The sequence below is a fragment of the Amblyomma maculatum genome, chromosome 1 (assembly GCF_055883805.1).
Source record: "Amblyomma maculatum isolate TAMU_Amacu chromosome 1, ASM5588380v1, whole genome shotgun sequence".
Classification (NCBI taxonomy): Eukaryota; Metazoa; Arthropoda; class Arachnida; order Ixodida; family Ixodidae; genus Amblyomma; species Amblyomma maculatum.
This window is the reverse complement of record NC_139344.1, coordinates 287,902,039-287,920,207: the sequence shown is the minus strand read 5'-3', so window position 1 is coordinate 287,920,207 and position 18,169 is coordinate 287,902,039. Positions and strand designations below refer to the sequence as shown.

The following is an 18,169-nucleotide window of genomic DNA, read 5'->3' as shown; positions in this document are numbered from 1 at the left end:
CGTTGTTGCTAATTACGGTGCAGTGGTGCTGCATTATTGATTGGAGGAAGACGTTCGCCAACGGCGCCGCCGCCGCTGGGGAACCCTCGGACGTACCCGGGGGAAATCAAGGGCGCCGGACACGCTCGGCGGCCGCCGGCCGCGCTAATGCGATGGGAGCGCCGAACCGCTGTTGCGGCGCCCCGGCCGACATGTCACGGCGTTTCACGCGCCCTTGTGGTGGGCCCCCTTATTGAGTTGTGCCTTTCGGGGAACTCTGCCCGGTCCCGAGTCTCTTTAATTTCCGTGTGCGGGGAAAGCGCACTCGGGAAACAGCATCGAAAATGTTCCATCTCGGGTCTAACGTCAGGTCCTCCATTCTATTTGTGTTTGTGGCCCACTGCGTAGCATATGCCGACAGTAACAGCAACTTCCTATACTAACCTTCAAAAAGCTAATGGTAGCAACAGTTAGCTCCATGCTAATAGGTTACTGTTGATTGAAACTCGCTCTATGATGGGAACTGATCTTGCGGTTCAGGAAACATCTAGTGTGCTTCAGTGGAAGAAAACGACTGTTAATCGAAATGCAAAAGCCCCGGTCAGCGCAGCAGGACCATGTTCCATCGCGTGGTCGCGTTGCCAGGGACATGAAATAAAACGAAGAGCTTGAAAGAACCCCAAAATTTTTACTTGCACATATCGAAATTACTGAGTAATAAAGAACAAAACAAACATGTCATGCGCATAAAAAATGACATTATGTCCTTTTAGTCAAGAAGAAAGGCACGATTTTTTTTTTTCAGCAATTATACTGCGTCATTTTTAGCCTCCTCTATGCATGTAAACACGGCGGGCTTGCCCGAGCAAGCCGGTGAAACGAAGCCTTATTGCGTGTAGGAAGACAACAGTAATGACACGGCGGTTGAGGGTCGTCCTTGTCTGGTTATTTGCAAACGTCTGCAGAGAATGTCAGCGGGGACTATATGTGTCAAATGTTTTCGAAAGTCTTTATGTAGGTTGCACAATCCTAGTAGCGACAGGAATGCGCTGAGCGCAGTGCGTGCTTTTCGGTAGTGCTGCGTAAGCGCGCTTCTCCCGGAGACGTCGCGACATTCGCTGTGGATGCGCACATCGCCGAACGGCACAGAAGGTGTCTTTATTGCTGTCAGAATAAGTCTTCCGTCTGCTCCATTTGCTTCACGTTTCGGTTACTGCGTCCGTTTAGCGCTCCAGTATTACTTGAGGTTGATTGAGCAGTTATTCATAGCGGGTAAGTTTGGGAACGTTAGTTTTACAATGCTACATTAAACGTCAAAGTCGCGATAAATTCGTAGCGTTTAATGTGGCTGTTTTCAAAGAGCATTCTGCAGACGGAGCCAAAGGATGGCGAAAAAGTACAGGGGTGCACTTAAATCATGCTTACGTGCATAAATGTGATTGCGAGTTCCATGCTTAGTTCCGTTATCTGTTTTACGTTTCGCTGCTAAGAATTAACCACTGTTAGTTGCCGCTTCTATTGGTCAAATTCAATGAAGTCATATTTTTGGTGTCAACCACATTTTGGGTGTGGTCCATCGAAATGTGGAAGTCACAACTGACTTTGCCATACTCATATTAGCTTCGACACCACATTCGGTCGAATTCGAACGAGGTAAAATTTCGGAGGATCCAGGGCTAAATTTTTAAGGTAGCCCCCTCTAAATTTTCAAGTCACCACTTGTTTGGCCATAATAAAATTAGGTTACACGCCGATTTTGTTCAAATTCGGACAAGTCAAATTTTGGGAGTCCAGAGGGGCGAAATGTGGGGGGCTGCGCACGTAAGTTTGGAGGTCACTGCTGAATTGGCTATACTCGAATTAGGTTAGACATCGATTTTGGTCACATTCTGACAAAGCAAAATATTGGGGTACCAGGGGCAAATTGTAGAGGTGGCCCACTAAATTTGTAAGTCACCCCTGAATTGGTCATATTCAAATTAGGTTACACACCAATTTTGGTCAAATTTGGAATTTGGAGGAAGTCCAATGTCGGGGGTCTAGGCAACTCAAATAACAGCGGTGGCCCACTTCAATTTTAAGGGCACCGCTGAATTGGACGTACTTACTGTTCGGTTATTGTCCTGTGACTTTGTACTTCCACCCCCCTCCCCCACCTTTTAAGAATTATCCTCCTTAGATATATGCCTTATCAGGCCCTTTGCAAATCCTGTCTCTTTGTAAGGTGTGTCTGCACCAAACCCGCTTAAGTGGTGACTAATCATCTACCCGCTATTGTAGTTTTTCCTGGTACTGCCACTTTTACTTCTTTTGCAGGGCATAGGATCTCTGGTTCCAGGCTGAGAGATACATACTGAAGTTTTTTGTTCACTCCATGACTACTTTCTTCTCACCCATCTTCCCCTTCCCACTCCTTCACACCTACTTTCTTATCACCCACTTTCCCCTCCCCAGCTTTTCTTCGGAAGCAAAACCGCATTTAAACACCTGCCAGTGATGATCGCTTTGCCCAGACGAAGACAAGTCTACTTGTCGAAACGTTGGCTCGACCTGCGAACCGAGGCGTTCCCCATTTGCCCTTGTTCAGTGCTCCTTCATACCGTGTGAACAGTCGAATTCCTCTCGTTCTACCTCGAATTGATTTTGGTCAAATTCTGACGAGATCAAATTTTGGGTGTGCAGGGGGAAATATTAAGTGTGGTCCATGCCAATTTGGCAATCAGCACTAGACCTGATGTGCAGAGCAAAACGGATTTTTCAGCGTGTCGCCGGTTGTGCCCACTGCCGATCCAGTGTTTCGCCGCCTCTTTTAAAGAGCAGCGTCGGCCACTTGAGACAGCCCTAATTGTCGATGTTGCTTTCATACAATACGCCGTGGCAAAGTGGATCAATTTGCGATACCAGCCGAGATGTTCCCCACGAAATTTTCCATACTCAGTTTAGGTTAGACATCAGTTTTGCTCCACTTTGATGGGGCCAAAAATTTCAGGGTACAGGATGCTAAATTTTGGAAAGTGGCCCCTCCACATTTGGAGGTCACCATCGAGTTGACCATAATCGAATTAGATTGGAGGTCGAAGTTGGTGAAATTACCGGTTATTTCTGCGGACTCGCCCTGATAACGCTCTGTCCACAGCTCCCGGTCACAGCTTTATTCGTTCAAATAATTAAGTAAGCAATCATTTCAACATTTCACTGGCGTGAATACTTATTCCTGCTATTTACATAGGTAGTTATTCAACTGTTAATCAACTTAATCTAATGTTACGCAACTGATCGTTGACAGTTCGTGCAGGCATGCTCTGCCCAGTATGCCTCACGATGGATGACTCATGAGCAAAGAAAAGGGTTGATTGGGAGCCTCAGTCCGGTAGTCAGCATTTCGACAAGCGGAAATGTCTTTCTCTGGGCAGCGCGGTAATAATTGGCGGTGTTTATGTACCCTTTTGCTTTCAAAGAATATAAACAGGGGAAGCGAGAAGAGCCCAATAGAGCGAGAAATGAAGGAATGTTGACTTGAAGGCTTTGTCTGAACTGGAAATCTGCGATCCGATCAGCTGGAAAAGAATACTGAAAAAGTCCAAGCAGTGGAGACGAGCAGTGCGCGTTACACAGCAAAGTGGCACCCTTTCCGTGTCTATAACTAGCATCTTACAGATAGCGTGCACCGTTTTAATGGGTGCAGTGCGCCCATTAAAAGGGTGCATCAGGCTCTATGTACCCATTCTGGAGGGTGTGAGTCGCAGAAACGGAAATGCAAACCTAAGGGCGCTATTTTGTTTACAGTGGGCTGTACGTGATGAATCACGCAAGAACTACGCTCGATGTTTGTAGGAGAGGATTAGCGATTTCAAAGGATGAGATGTACAGCTCCAGAATATTTGAGGATAGGGCTCAGAAAATGGTGACAAGTCCACTTGTCGAAGCGTTAGCTAGTGGCCTGATGTTTCCCTTCAACCTATCCTCGGTTTCCCTTCGTGCACCCGTTTTCTCACTTCGCTCTACCCTGAATTCTACAGAAGGAGTTATAGTTAGCCTTGCCGGTCACGCGTCGCTACGCTACTGTGCAGCGGACGATAGTGCAGTGAAACTGGCATGTGGATAAGGACGTGATAAAGGTTATTATAATTTCTCGGCATGTCAGCTTTTATTCTTCTCCGAGAACAAGTGTCCAGTGCTTCTTAACAGTTCGCGTTTCAGCTTACGCTGTCGTCTGTCAGCACCAAATGAAACGCAGGAAAAAGAACCCCTCGCTGCACGACACCGGTCACAGATAGTAGTATCTTTGTCCACAAAAACCAGACTATAGCACAGTTGATTTTCACAACCAGCGAGTGTAAACACTTCTTTCTAAGCAGTAACGAAGCGCGTTTGAATTTCCTGTCCAGGAGGTAACATTGCATTTCCATGCTCGAGTTGCAGTTACCCTGTTTGCGTTTTTTTTTTTTGCTTTGATGGTATATTGTTCACGTGACCCTTTTAAAGCCCGTTTCGTTTGCAAGCGCCACACTGCGTTAATTTTACCATTAACTGCTTTTACATTTCAAGTCTCTGTGGTGGCCAAATAAGGACTGGTCACGTTCCGACAATTCTAGGTTTTATTTCCCTTTTTATGTTGCGAGGGATCACGTATAAGCAAGAGTATGCTGGCACGTGCGAGGAATGCAGAGACAAGGCAGAAGGCTTGGAGTCTTGGTGCCAACTGATTCATTATCATTTATGATCCGGCTCCTTGTCGAGTAGCCAGTCGACTTCGGTCGGCTACGGTTGGTTACGCTCCGCTAGAAGCTATGTGGCCTAGCTGCGGCGTATTCAGTTTCATCATAGCGCTCGCCCCTAGTGAGAGCATAAACGTAATGAACGAAACAGCTCACGAGCCTATAGACTTAGGTGGCTTGGTGCGTTCAAACATCTGCCACTGCGCGTGTGGTAGCTGCTGGTCTCTGTCGCGCTGTAGTCCGCTGCCATGGGACGAGGCACGTCTCCACGGGTGTTAGGCGGCGAGGCGGAAATGGCTGTTGTAGACTGAGTTTCTATGAACGCATGTTTCACTGTGCCCAAAGAAACAATTTCTCGCCGGTCCCGCATTTCAATAGTGAGCATTTTCCGCCCACGACGGAGAACTTTGAATGGCCGATCACACGGTGCTTGTAGTGGTTGTCGTACTGCGTCGTTACGCAGAAACACGTGACTAGATTAATCAAGTTACCTGCTCACGTATGTCTTCCTGCCAGTGGGCTGCAGCGGAGGTGTAGCTCGGAGCTTGTTCATGATATCAAGTAGGCGGCATGCTTAGTAGCCGGCGGAAATGCGGGTTTGTCCTATGGGCCAGACAAAAAAACCTCACCAGGCAGTCGCAGTGTCGTACCGTACTTCCGTAGCGCTGCTGCCGATGTCTGCCTTAAACGCCGTGCGTAGACCCAAGAGCACGACGGGCAATGCCTCAATCCAAGAACGCTGCTCACTTGCTATGAGTGCTGCTTTAGTTGCCGGTGAAACCTTTCAACCATTGCATTGCTCATTGGGTGGTAGGCCATACTCCTGATGCGCGAGGTACCGATGAGTTTTGTAAGACTGGCGAATAACGCGGACCAAAATTAACTTCCTCTGTCCGTTGTAATGGAGGAAGGAACAGCGCAATGGCATAGCCAGTGGCCTACAAAAGCGCGAGCAACAGCTTCGGCTGTAATACGCGGAATCGGAATAGCCTCTGCCTAACGCAGAAAACGGTCGACACAAGTCAGTATGTTTCGCCATGACAAGGTGTCAATGGCAATCGAGCATCCTTGACGTCAAGGTGTCCATGGAAATCGAGCATCCGGTCCTTGGAACTCCTCCAATAGGATCGCTGAACCTTGGAACATTGACATGCAAGACACACACGGGCCTACTGTCATAAATAGCGGTTGATGCTGGGACATACGAAACGGGCCGTGAGAAGCTTTTGGGTTGCCCGAATTCCTGAACTTGAAAGCTCATGTAGCGACGAGTACACTTCACGAAGAAGGCAAGTAGGCTCGAATGGTCGAGATTTACCAGCAGGTATATCGCAACAAATATATCTTGCTCCGGGCACAGGGACCCTGCAGGATGAGTGACGCCGATGATTCCTGCAGGCGACTCAACTCGTCAACATTGCGTTGAGCCTTTTTTAAGTCTGTTAGGTCTATTCCATGGGACAATTACGTGATGACATTTACTGCACTACGCGACAGAGCATCGGCAACTGAGTTGTGGACTAACTTGATGTGGCGGATCTCCGTGATGAATTCCGATATGTAGGACATCTGCCACAGGTCGTGAGGCGTGTGAGCACCACCATCCGAATTGAGGGACTGTAAAGCGTATGTGAGGGGCTTGTGATATGTCATGACAAATTCAGTTTTTTCTGAGTAATGACGAAAGTGCTGGATTGCTGCGCAGACCGCCAGCAGTTCTCGCCCGAAAGTGCTGCAACGCTGTTAGGTTGATGTCAGAATCCGAGAAAAAAAAAGGGATAGGCCGCCATACTCCTTTTGCTTAGTTATTGAAGGACGACACCAGCAGCTGAGTCCGAGGCGTCGACCATGACGCACTGTGGAACTCCCAATTGCGGGTAGGCGAGAAGTGCGGCATGACAAGGCGTTCCTTGATCCCTTGCAAAGCCGATTCGGAATCCTCCGTTTAGAGTAGCTCCTTAGAAGTACCTTCATGAGACTAAAGTAAGAGGTGGAGAGGATGTAGAATGGCCGCGCACTGAGGTACGAAACATGAGTAGTAGTTTACGAGAATCAAAACCTCGCGGAGCTGGCGATCAGTGGTCGTTCGTGGAAACTTTTCGACAGTTTGAAGCTTGAAACAGGCCGAAGCTTCAAACAGCGTGGCTAAGAAAGGTAAACTTCTGGACACCCAGCTCGTACTTCGCCGTGTTCACTAAGATACCGTGCTAAGCCAGGCGCTGAAATGCGGATCGCAAGTTAGCCTCATGCTCGTCCGGTGAACTTCTTGCGATGAGTAGGTCATCGAGATAAGCATGGCAGAAATCGAGGCCATGCAAAACACCTTTGATAAAGCGCTGGAATGTCTATCCGGCGTTTCTCAGCCCGAACGGCATACGGAGGAACTCGGACAGGCGGAAATGCCTTGCTATCGCCGTCCTCAGGAGGTCTCATGGAACCATTAGTACCTGAGAAACCCGTCGCACCCTGGTGGCTGCCTTTCACATCATGAATGTGAAGTAGCGGATGGCGGTCGGGCACTGTTTCTCGATTCAAGGTCGATAATCCCCGTAAGGTCGCCAGTCACCTGGAGTAGACTTATGTACCATGTGCAGTGGTGACGCCCAAGAACTGGCGGACGAGCGGAGTATGCCGAGCTCGTACATGTGGTCAAACTCCTGTCGTGCTATTGCAGCTTTTGTGGAGACAGGCGTCGCGGCCGTGCGTAAACTGGTGGGCCTGCGGTTGCGATATGGTCGAAACATCATCATCATCATCAGCCTGACAATACCCACTACAGTTCGAAGGCCTCTCCTATATTTCTACAATTAACCCGGTTCTGTGCTAGCTGCATCCACTTGACCCCTGCGAACTTCTTAACCTCATCCGAACACCTAACTTTCGCTGCCCCTTGCTATGCTTTCCTTCCCTTGGAATCCAGTTTGTTACCCTATGCGACCATCGGTTATCCTCTCTTCGCACTACATGTCTTGCCCATGCCCATTTCTTCTTCTTGATTTCCACTTGAATGTCAGTAACTTGAGTTATTTCTCTGACCAACTCTGCACGTTTCATATCTATTAATAATACCCCAATCATGTTTTGCTCCATCACCGTCTGCATTGTCCTCAACGTAAGTAGAACTCTCTTTGTTAGCCCCACGTTTCAGCCACATTTGTGAGTACAGGTAAAACGCAACTGTTATATGCTTTCCTCCTGAGCGATACTGGTAAGCTGCTAGCCAATTCTGCGAGTGCTTGCCAAACGCACTCCATCCCAATCTTACTCTCCTTGTTATTTCCCTTTCATGGTCCCGACCTGCGGTTACTACCTGCCCGAAGTACACATATTCGCCTACTACTTCCAGTGCTTCGGGACCTAACGTAAATTTCTGTTCTTTCCCGAGGCTGTTGGACATTAGTCTTACTCTTCTCACCTTAGTCTTCTTTATATTGATTTTCAAGCCCACCTTTCTACTTTCCCTGTCTACTGTTTATGTCCCGGTTATAGGGCTCTTTTCGGGGTGTAGAGCAGGAATCACACGAAATAGGGCCAATAACAGATTTAATCACAGCTGGATGCCTCCGGTCACCCGACGGTCTTGAGGCTGCGCCTGGACGCCACTGCGGCGATCCGGTGCTTGAGGTGGAAGATGATGGCCATAGCTACAGGCAGCACTGATAATGGTTCACACGGCGAGCTTAATATGCGCGCCGCCAGGACTAGTGAGCCGTCTTCGTATTTTTAGGCAGCCGACCTTCGGCAGACGAAGCTGGGTCGACCTGCTACAACACGTCTATGGTTCCTCTCTGCCCCACCGTCCTTCTGCTTTTCTTATCACCTCGGGTCCTTTCTTCTCGCTCCTGGAACCCTCGCCATCCTCGCAACTTCGCACGTGTAGCCGTCATCATCACGTCATTCCCGCATTCCAGCATGTCATTCAGCGACCCATCTTCATATCCAGTTTTCGTACAAAAGATGACCCTTCTTCCCGTTCCCGGAATCCTCGCCATCCTCGCAACAGCGCACGTGTAGCCGTCATTAGCATGTCGTCCCCGCATTCCAGCGTGTCGTTCAGCGACCCTCCTTCGTATCCGATTTTCCGACAAAAGGCGACACGAGCAGGCAAAATTATGGACAGGTCGGTGGTTTCCGGATCCCCGCGCAACCCGTATCCCTAGTTCCGGCACAGGCAATTTGGCCATCACACTAGATCACCAATCATTATTTGCAGTTCATCCCCTAAGTTACTTAGTAAGGCAATATATTCAGCAAATCGCAGATTACTGATGTATTCTCTATGTACCCTTATCCCTAACTGCTCGCATCCCAAGTCTCTGAATACTTCTTTTAAGAAAGCTGTGAATAGTACTGGGAGATCGTGTCTCCTAGCTTAGCACCTTTCTTTAAAGGAATTTTGTTACTTTCTTTATGCAGAACTACTGTTGCTGTGCAGCCCCTATATATATCTTCCAGCACTTTCACGTACGGCTCGTCTGCGCCATGATTTTGGAATGCCTGCATCATCGCCGAGGGTCTACTGAGTCGAATGCTTTTTCATAATCAATGAATTCTATGTATAAGGGCTGTGTATATTCAGAGCATTTTTCTATCTGGCTGATGGTATGATTATGATAGATAGTAGAGTATCCTTTCGAAAATCTACTTGATCTTTTTCTAGATTGCTGTCTAAGCTTGTCCTGATTCTATTAGCGATGACCTTGGTAAATACCTTATGCGTAACAGACAGTAAGCTGACTGGTCTATAATGTTCCGAGTCCTTAACGTCCCCTTTCTTATGATTTAAGAGAATGTTTGCGTTGTTTCATGGTTCCGGTACCGTCGATGACACAAGACACTGTATATATAGGGTGGACCGTTTTCTGTTTTTTTTTTTAGCCCAATATCCTCCCCCACCCCGTCCTTCAACAAACCTATAGTTACCTGATCTTCTCCAGCTGCTTTCCTCCTTTTCATAGTTTCTAATGCTTTCTTAACTTCGTCCTTCGTCACTGGCGAAACTTGTGACTGCTTTTCCCCACCGCCAATCTCATTATTGACCTGATTTCGTTGGCTACTGTAGAAATCAGTATAGAACTCCTCGGTTACTTTGACTATCTTATCCATATTTGTGATGAAATTGCCCGCCTTATCCCTTAGCGCATACATCTGACGTTTGCTTGTGCCCAATTTCTTCGTCGCTTTAAGGCTTCCCCTTTTCTTTACAACATGCTCAATTTTCTCCGTCTTATACTCCCTTATATCGGCCACTTTTCGCTTATTCATTAGCTTTGATATCTCTGCCAATTCCATCTGGTCTGTTGGATTGGAAGCTTTCATACTTTGGCGTTCGTTAATCAAATTTTTCGACAGCTTGCCGGTATCCTATCTAACTACGCTACCGCCAACATGTACAGCGCACGCAGTAATGATCTCTTTGAATTTATTGTTCATTGCTTCTAGGCTGATGTCATCCTCGGTTATAGCTGAATATATTTTCTGTAGCGAGATCCTGAACTCTTCTGCCCTTCCCCTCACCGTTAATTCGTTGATAGACTTCTCTCTTACTAATCTGCTTCGTTCCTTCTTTAGATGTAGACTAATTCGAGGCCTTACCATCCTGTGTTCACTGCATCCCACTTTCCCGATCACCTCTGCATCTTGCATAATGGCAGGGTTAGAACACATTCGGAACTCAATTTCATTTTTAGTCTCCCTGTTAGGACTTTTCCAGGCCCACTTCAAGGTCTTCCGTTTGCTGAAGAAGGAGTTCAAGATTTTTAAGTTATTGCGCTCTGCAAACTCAACTAGTAACTCCCCCCCCCTGCTATTCCTAGAATCAGTGCCATAGTTACTCACTTCCTATTCTCCTGCCTGCTTTTTCCCTCCCTTGGCATTGAAGTCGCCCATTAGTGCAGTATACTGCGTCTTTCTTTTCCGCATTGCCAATTCTACATATTCTACATCTTCGTAGAAGCTTTCAACTGCCTGGTCATAATGACTACATGTAGGTGCGTAGGCCTGCACAACATTCAGTTTATACCGCTTATTAAGCTTAATTACGAGGCCTGCCAATGTATGCCACCCTCTATGTGGTGACATACATAGTGTTTAATGGCCGCGCCTGCCTGTGGTGGCCGCATCAGCTCGCCGAAATCGCGGAGGATGCTCGCGAATCGGGCAGCGCCAGGCGGTGCCACGAGTATGGGACTGAGAGGCGGATGCTTGAATGTCTTCCCGCGTACTTCTGAGTGTGACAGGGGATCCTGTAAATTCTGGTTGAGGACGTCGACAAGCAGCCCAAAGTTACGCAAAACGTTCGCTACAAAGATGGCGAATTTTATATTGTCCACAAGAGAAATCCACCGAAATATCCTCGTAAGTCCCAGGTCCAGTCAAAGAAAGCGTTGGCCGTACGTCGGTATTGTCTTGTTGTTCACAGCTTGCAGCGGTGATGCCGCTGGTCGTGTGCGATCGGATGGCGATGCCGGCATTACACTGACTTCTGTCCCTGTGTCCACCAGGAAGCGGGCGCCTGTCTCCCGATCGGTCAAGAAAATTGATGGGCGCTGTCCGGCGTGGCGGGGGCACTGGTCGGCCTCAGTGCTGGCCTGGGGAGTTTTCCGACTTCTAGCACGGAGGCACACAGTTCCGTGCAGAACTGTCAAACGTGCGGTGGTGGTAGCACACTCTTGTTGTTGTGGTTGTGGGGCAGTACGCTGTCGTGTGCGCTTGTTGTCGCTGGACTGCAGCGCCTTGATGGCTTAACGAGGCGAGAAATCTCGTCTCGCATCTCTTGCAAGGAGTTGCCGGGCACGGGCGGTGCGCCTGCACGCAGCGCTGCGACTGTCGCCGGGGCGACGGCCGTGATTTGGTCGACGAGTTCAGCCATCTTGGTAATATCTTTCTCACTGGACGCCATGAGGCCTATTCACGCGTTGGCTGGGAGTATTTGCAGAAATAGCTCCCGTACTATGGGGCAGTCAACGCTTGCCGTGCTACTGGCCAGTTGTTGCATGTAGCGCAACAGTTGGCTAGGCCTGCGGTCACCCATTTCAGCCTCCCGCAGTAGCTGCTGGAGACGCTCCGACTCTGAAGGCGCAAGACGACGCATCAGCGTCTCTTTAACGGTTTGAAGCATTATCCGCGAGTGGCGCAAGAGCGAGGTCCCGCATGTCGCTGGCTGTCGCAGGCGCGAGGCCGCTCACCAAGGGGTGGTATTTCATGCTGTTGGCAGTGATGCGGCGTGCAGCGAACTGGGACTCGATTCACACGAACCATAGTTCTGGGTCGCCGGTCCAAAATGAAGAAAGTTTGGCGTCCAGTACGGCTACTGTGATACTGGCGACGTAGCTTTGCTGCTCCATGCCGATCACGTCCGGGTAACCAACTGTTGGCACGCGCGAGGAACGCAGAGACGAGGCTGAAGGATTGAAGTCTCGGTGTCAACTGGTTTATTTACTTTTATGTGCCGGCCCCATTTCGAGCAGCCGATTGACTTCGGTCGGCTACGGTTGGCTACGCTCCGGTTGGCTACGCTCCGCTAGCAGCGTCGTAGCCTAATTGTGGTGTATGTCGGTTTCACCACAATTTAATAAAGCAAGTATCTCGAGGTAACACAACTTTGAGTGGTATCATTCGTTTGATTTTCATAGGCCTGTAACATTCACTCTAAGGTCCTACTTATATCAGAAGGCGCCTCCAGTAGCGAGCCGCTTTTTCATTTAATTTGAAAGCAGCTGAAGTACCAGCGTCGTACCCAATAGAATTGTGCGACGCGAAGGGAGTTATCTATGGCTGCTGTCCCGATTTCGCGCTTCTTCACTTGGTTTAGTCTATGCGTGGTGATATTGAACAAAATTCGGGTCCGGATTAGAGCACACGTTCCGGTACACTTATATATTCTTTATATTCTTAAAGAAAAGAACGGACTTGATGAAGGGCAGGTGGATATACTGGGCTCGCAGAGGGGCGTTAAAGAACAAATGCCCAAGACAATTGTGCTGATAGCGCTTGTTACGCGTGTCATGTGTCTGCGTTATCGGATGCCTGAAACATTGTCTGTCCATGACGTCACTTATCACATGAGTGCTTGCTATATAAAGATGCTGCTTGCGTGAAATAAAGGATTGTTGTTATCGTGCCGGAATCGGGGCCCGTCTCAGTGCCTTCCTGCCTGCTTCCTGGCCGCGCTCGGCGTCCACCAAGGGCCCAAACGCCGCATGGTGTCAGAAATGGGATCCTCTGGCTTTTGAGGGGCGTTGCCTTAACTTCGTCAACGGGCGCCATGTCAGAGGACAACGCAGTCAAGCCCTTCCACGGCATGTTCGCGGTTCCAGCTCCGCCAAGGTTTGACTTCGACCGGACGTCCGAATAGCCTTCTTGGATCCAACTCTTTGATGACTACCGCTTCGCCTCGGGCCTAAATGAGCGGAGTGAAGAAACGCAGGTCCGGACTCTACTTTATACGATGGGCAGGCAAGCAAGAGAAATTTTCTCTACTTTTGCATTACCCGAAGAAGAACAGAAGCAATACGAAGTCGTCAAAAAGAAGTTCGACAAGCACTTCGTCGCCGCAAGGAACCTTGTTTATGAGAGCACGTGCTTTCATCGTCCCACTCAAGAACCTGGAGAGTCAGTCGACCAATTCGTTACCGCGTTGCACACGCTGGCGGACCGGTGCGACTACAAGGAAAAAGAACGCATGATTCGCGGCAGGTTCGTGGTCCACCTCAGGGATGCTAAGGTCTTTGAGGTGCTTCAAATGGATGCGAATTTGACTCTCGCCAGAGCTTTGGCAAAAGCGCGTTTAAAGGAGACCGTTTAACGACAGCAGCAGCAACTGCGAGAAACCGACGGCGACTGGCAATCTTGACGCGGTCAGCAAGCAAGGGCAGCCCAGAAAGTATTCAAGGACCGCACTCGGGCAGCTCGTCAAAGAACTGCTCACCTGGAATACAAGGTCAGCGCCCCAGAATCCAGTCCTACTAACCAGGCACCCCCGGGTCGTGCCCCAACTGCGTTCAAGGAGCGCACCTCAGAGCCTCGTGCCCGGCAAAAGCAGCGAAATACAACTGCTGCGGTTGTTCCGGACACTTCGCAGCTGTATGTCGGAAAAAGGCTGCACGTGATGGAAAGAAGGTAAAACTTTCATCTCTCCATATGGACAAGGGGGTGTACTTCGTTGGCGCGGGGAATGGGGAGTACTCCAATTCTCAGTATGTACAGGCCGTCATTAACGGCACTCCGGTGTTCGCTAAAGTAGATTCCGGTGCCGAAGTTTCTGTTGTGCCCTCAACATTTCCCGGTTCACCTACCAGGCTAGAAAAGTGCGACCTAATCCTAACAGGCCCGTCGAATGAGCCACTGAATGTTTTGGGAAAGTTTCATGCCACTATCCAGTGAAAACAAAGTACTGTCCAGCAAATCGTGTATGTGGTCTCACCATTACGCTCCGTACTTTTGGGTCTCCCAGCGCTTGAGGCTTTGGAATTTATTAAATTTGCGGACTCAGTCAGTAGCGCAACAGCCGCCGAAGCTTCCTACCCGCAGCTTTTCAGTCGTCTAGGAGCGATAAAAGGAGAATACAACATTATACTAAAGCCGAACTCGATACCTTTTGCAATTTATGTTGCGTGTCGCATCGCCTTACCCTTGCATGACCGAGTTAAGCAGGAGCCCGAGCGTATGGAGCGAGATGGTACGATCTGCAAAGTAGATGAACCAACAGAATGGTGTGCAAGAATTGTGCCAGTACTCAAACCATCTGGAGCGGTTCGTATTTGCGTTGACTTCACGCAATTAAAAGTGTACTTCGCGAGCTCTATGTCATGCCGACAGTGGATGATAGCCTCGGTCTTTTAGGTGGTGCCTCTGGGTTTTCGAAGTTGGGCGCCAACTCTGGCTTCTTTCAGATTAAGTTGTCGCCCGAAAGTCAGTTGTTAACTACGTTCATTGGCGATACTATTTTCAAAGACTGCCGTTTGGAATAACGTCAGCAACCGAGATCTTTCAGAAGAAAATGTCGCAGATACTTGAAGGAATCAAAGGCGTGATAAACCTGATGGATGATGTGCTCATTTTTGGCAACGACAAGGCTCAACTTGACGAGCGCCTGCGTCTAACTTTAGATCGTCTCGCTAGTGCCGGTGTTACACTGAACAAAGAAAAGTGTTCCTTTGGGGTAACTGAGATAAAATGTCTTGGCTGTGTGCTTAGTAAGGATGGTATCAAGCCAGATCCTGAAAAAGTTCGTGCTATCAAAGAACTGGCGACGCCAGCTAACGGGCCTGACGTTCGATGGCTGCTCGATATGGCTAATCATCTGGGAAGATTCATACCAGATTTGGCTTCGAAAACGGCGCCTTTACGTCACTTGCTTTTGAAGGTTTCCGAATGGACGTGGGGACCAGCCTAAGAGCAAGCGCTGTCGTAAGTCAAAGACGTTATCTCTTCGACGCGCGTCATGGCTAACTATAATGTAAAGTACCCTACGATTATTTCCGCTGACGTGTCACCATTCGGTTTGGGGGCCGTATTGATACAAGTTCAACCAAGCAGTGAAAAAAAAAGCTGTTGCATTTGCGTCACGCTCGTTGACGCCTGCTGAAACCAGATACTCTCAGATTGAGAAGGAAGCGTTGGCAATGACTTGGGCGGCAGAACGATTCAAAGGGTACATCAAAGGTCTTGAAATTTTGTTTGAAACCGACCACACACCACTTGTAACGTTGTTGGGAAAATCACCTTTAGATGTTTTGCCCCCTCGTATTCAGCACTTTCGCATGAGGCTTATGCGGTTCAGCTTTGCGGTTGTGCATGTCCCGGGTAAGAGCCTCATTACTGCAGATGTATTGTATAGAGCCCCGATTCAGGGAAACGAAACTGATGCTCATGCGCTCAGTATTGGCGAAGTCGTCAAATTCATTTCGGGCTGTTTGACAAATGTCGTCGGGGCTAGCCTTTTTGAGCGAGTCAAAGCTGAACAAGCAGCCGATGAAGTCTGTCAAGCTCTTGTAAAATTCAGTCTGGAAGGCTGGCTCAAGTTCTCATCGCTGTCGATGGTCTTGCGTCCATACTGGCAAAAAAGCGCAACGCTGACAGTCGCTGAAGGCGTGCTATTCAAAGGTGTGTGGCTGGTTATCCCACAAAAATTACGCGCAGAGGTCTTGATGCGCTTGCACGAGAGTCACCAAGGAATTGAGAAATGCAGAGCTCGAGCCAACGAGTCCGTATGGTGGCCTGGGTTGAGTTGCCAGCTGAGAGCTTTGTTGACTGATTGCCCAGTGTGCGTGGAGCACAGGCAACAAAAGTCGGAACCAATGATTCCGACAACCACTCCACAGCGGCCTTGGCAAAAGCTAGGCGTTTATTTCTGCCACATTAAGGGGAAATGGTATTTGGAGGTCATAGATTATTTTTCTAGATACCCAGAGGTAGCCTTGCTATCTTCGACAAAACGTGTCACTGTCATTATGCACCGCAAAAGTTTCTTTGCAAGATATGGCATAACAGAGGTTGTCATGTCGGATAATGGAACACAATTTGTATCTCAGGAATTTCAGTCGTTTGCTCACGACTATGGCTTCAGCACTGTGACGACGAGCCCCAGATACCCCAGGCAGACGGGGAAGAAGAAAGGATGGTCCAAACAAATAAACGGCTGATTACAAAAGCTAAGGATCCCTATCTTTCGCTGCTAGCGTACAGGGACACCCCAGGGCCACTGGGAAAAAGCCCTGCACAGCTTCTGATGGGCAGGCGGCTACGCACAACTGTCCCTGCCCCTCCCAAGAGCCTTCTGCCCCAGAGGGTGAGCCTGAAAACGTTCAGAGATCGCGATGTAACCACCCGACAGCCGCAGCGTAGGTACTTCAATAGTCGTTATAGGGCTCTTCCGCTGTCAGTCCTCAAACCAGGAGCGGAAGTATGGGTGACAGACTGCAAAGTGAAAGTGCGAGTCTTACGTCTTGAAAAACGTCCGAGGTCGTATGTAGTTAGAACTTCTACGGTATAGTTCTAGAAAGAAACAGGAAATTCCTGGTTCACTTTGTTTCCCAGCAGAATGACTGCGAGGAAGAAGGAGGTAGCTATGAGTTTCCGCAGGCATTTAATAGTCTGGTAGAAATGGAACGGGAAACTAATCCATCTAAACCGAAGGCACCTGCCGATCCATCTAATACTCTCTTGTCACGAACTGACCTTCCTGGATATAGAATGCCATTCGGCCGTCATGTCCTACCACCAGGCCGATATGGGTTCAGTAACTGACTGTTATTTTGTTTTGAGCATTGGTTGCTTCCATTAAAAAGTGTTCATCCTTTGTTGGCGGTAGTGCTAAGTTTTGTTGCAAATGCCGGTGCATCTTTTCAGATAAAAAGGGATATCTGCTGATGTGCGTGTCATGTGTCTGCGTTATCAGATGCCTGAAACATTGTCTGTCCTTGACGTCACTTGTCACATGAGTGCTTGCTATATAAAGATGCTGCTTGCGTGAACAGTTACTGCTCACAAATTTAAACAATTCAGGCATTTTCACCAGCTAGAATTTTGCTGTTGCTCCCGGCCCACGAGACAAAATATAAGGCAATACGCTGAAGCTCCGATAGCAAGTTCAGATTATTGGCAACATACGCATAGATGACAAGACCTACATTTCTTACAGAGAAAAACATACGGTCATGCCTTGCGGCAGCTAGCTCGGAAATCAAGCTGGCCGATATGCATAATTTGCAGCAACAAATGTGTCGGCACCGTATTTATCAGTAATTTTGATACCATTCACAGCTTGCTTCCAAAACAAGACCAGATATATTCATATTGTTACGTGTTAGTACGTACCGGGGGGTTTATTTACAGAGGGATTAATGGAAGCCGGACCGCGACTACAAACGTCATTCTGACCCTCATTCTTCTTCTTCCTCTACCGATCGTCCGACCGTTCAACTTCTTTCGTCTATGCGCTATGGTGCGTGACATTCCCCTCCTCGCAGACGAAGCCCGTCGGGCGAGTTAAATAGATCATCTGGAATGAAACCGCTTGAGGTGGGCGACATGCACCGCCGGAGACTGGCGTGATCGTCGACCACTTGCAGTTAGGCGTGCTATAACGTAGCTCGTCACTGATGCACTCTAACACAACAAACGGTTCAGCGTAGTGTGACAGCAGTTTCTGGCAAAGTCCACGCTTACGTAGAGGTGTCCACAGCCACACAATGCCACCAGGAACATAAGAAACTTGTCGGTGTCGCGCGTCGAAGCGATTCTTAGAACGCTCTTGGATAGATAAAATTCGAACGCAGGCAAGCTGGCGAGCTTCTTCAGCTCTGCAGAGCGTGGTAACAAGAGAAGGTTCTTCATGTATGAAAAATGGCAGTATGGTGTCGAGGCCACTGCGAGGCGAGCGAGCACAGAGAAGGTAGAAGGGGCTGTAGCCTGTTGTCTCATGTTGCACTGTGTTGCATGCATGAGTAATGAAAGGTAGTTCGTCATCC

At 48.7% G+C, this 18,169-nt stretch overlaps 2 pseudogenes; both read left to right on the top strand.

The window, feature by feature from the left end:
- Positions 1-12,835: 12,835 nt before the first annotated feature.
- On the top strand, positions 12,836-14,352 carry LOC146206769 (uncharacterized; annotated as a pseudogene).
- A 1,783-nt stretch (positions 14,353-16,135) lies between these two features.
- LOC146206768 (uncharacterized) lies at positions 16,136-16,974 on the top strand (annotated as a pseudogene).
- The last annotated feature ends 1,195 nt before the right edge of the window (positions 16,975-18,169 follow it).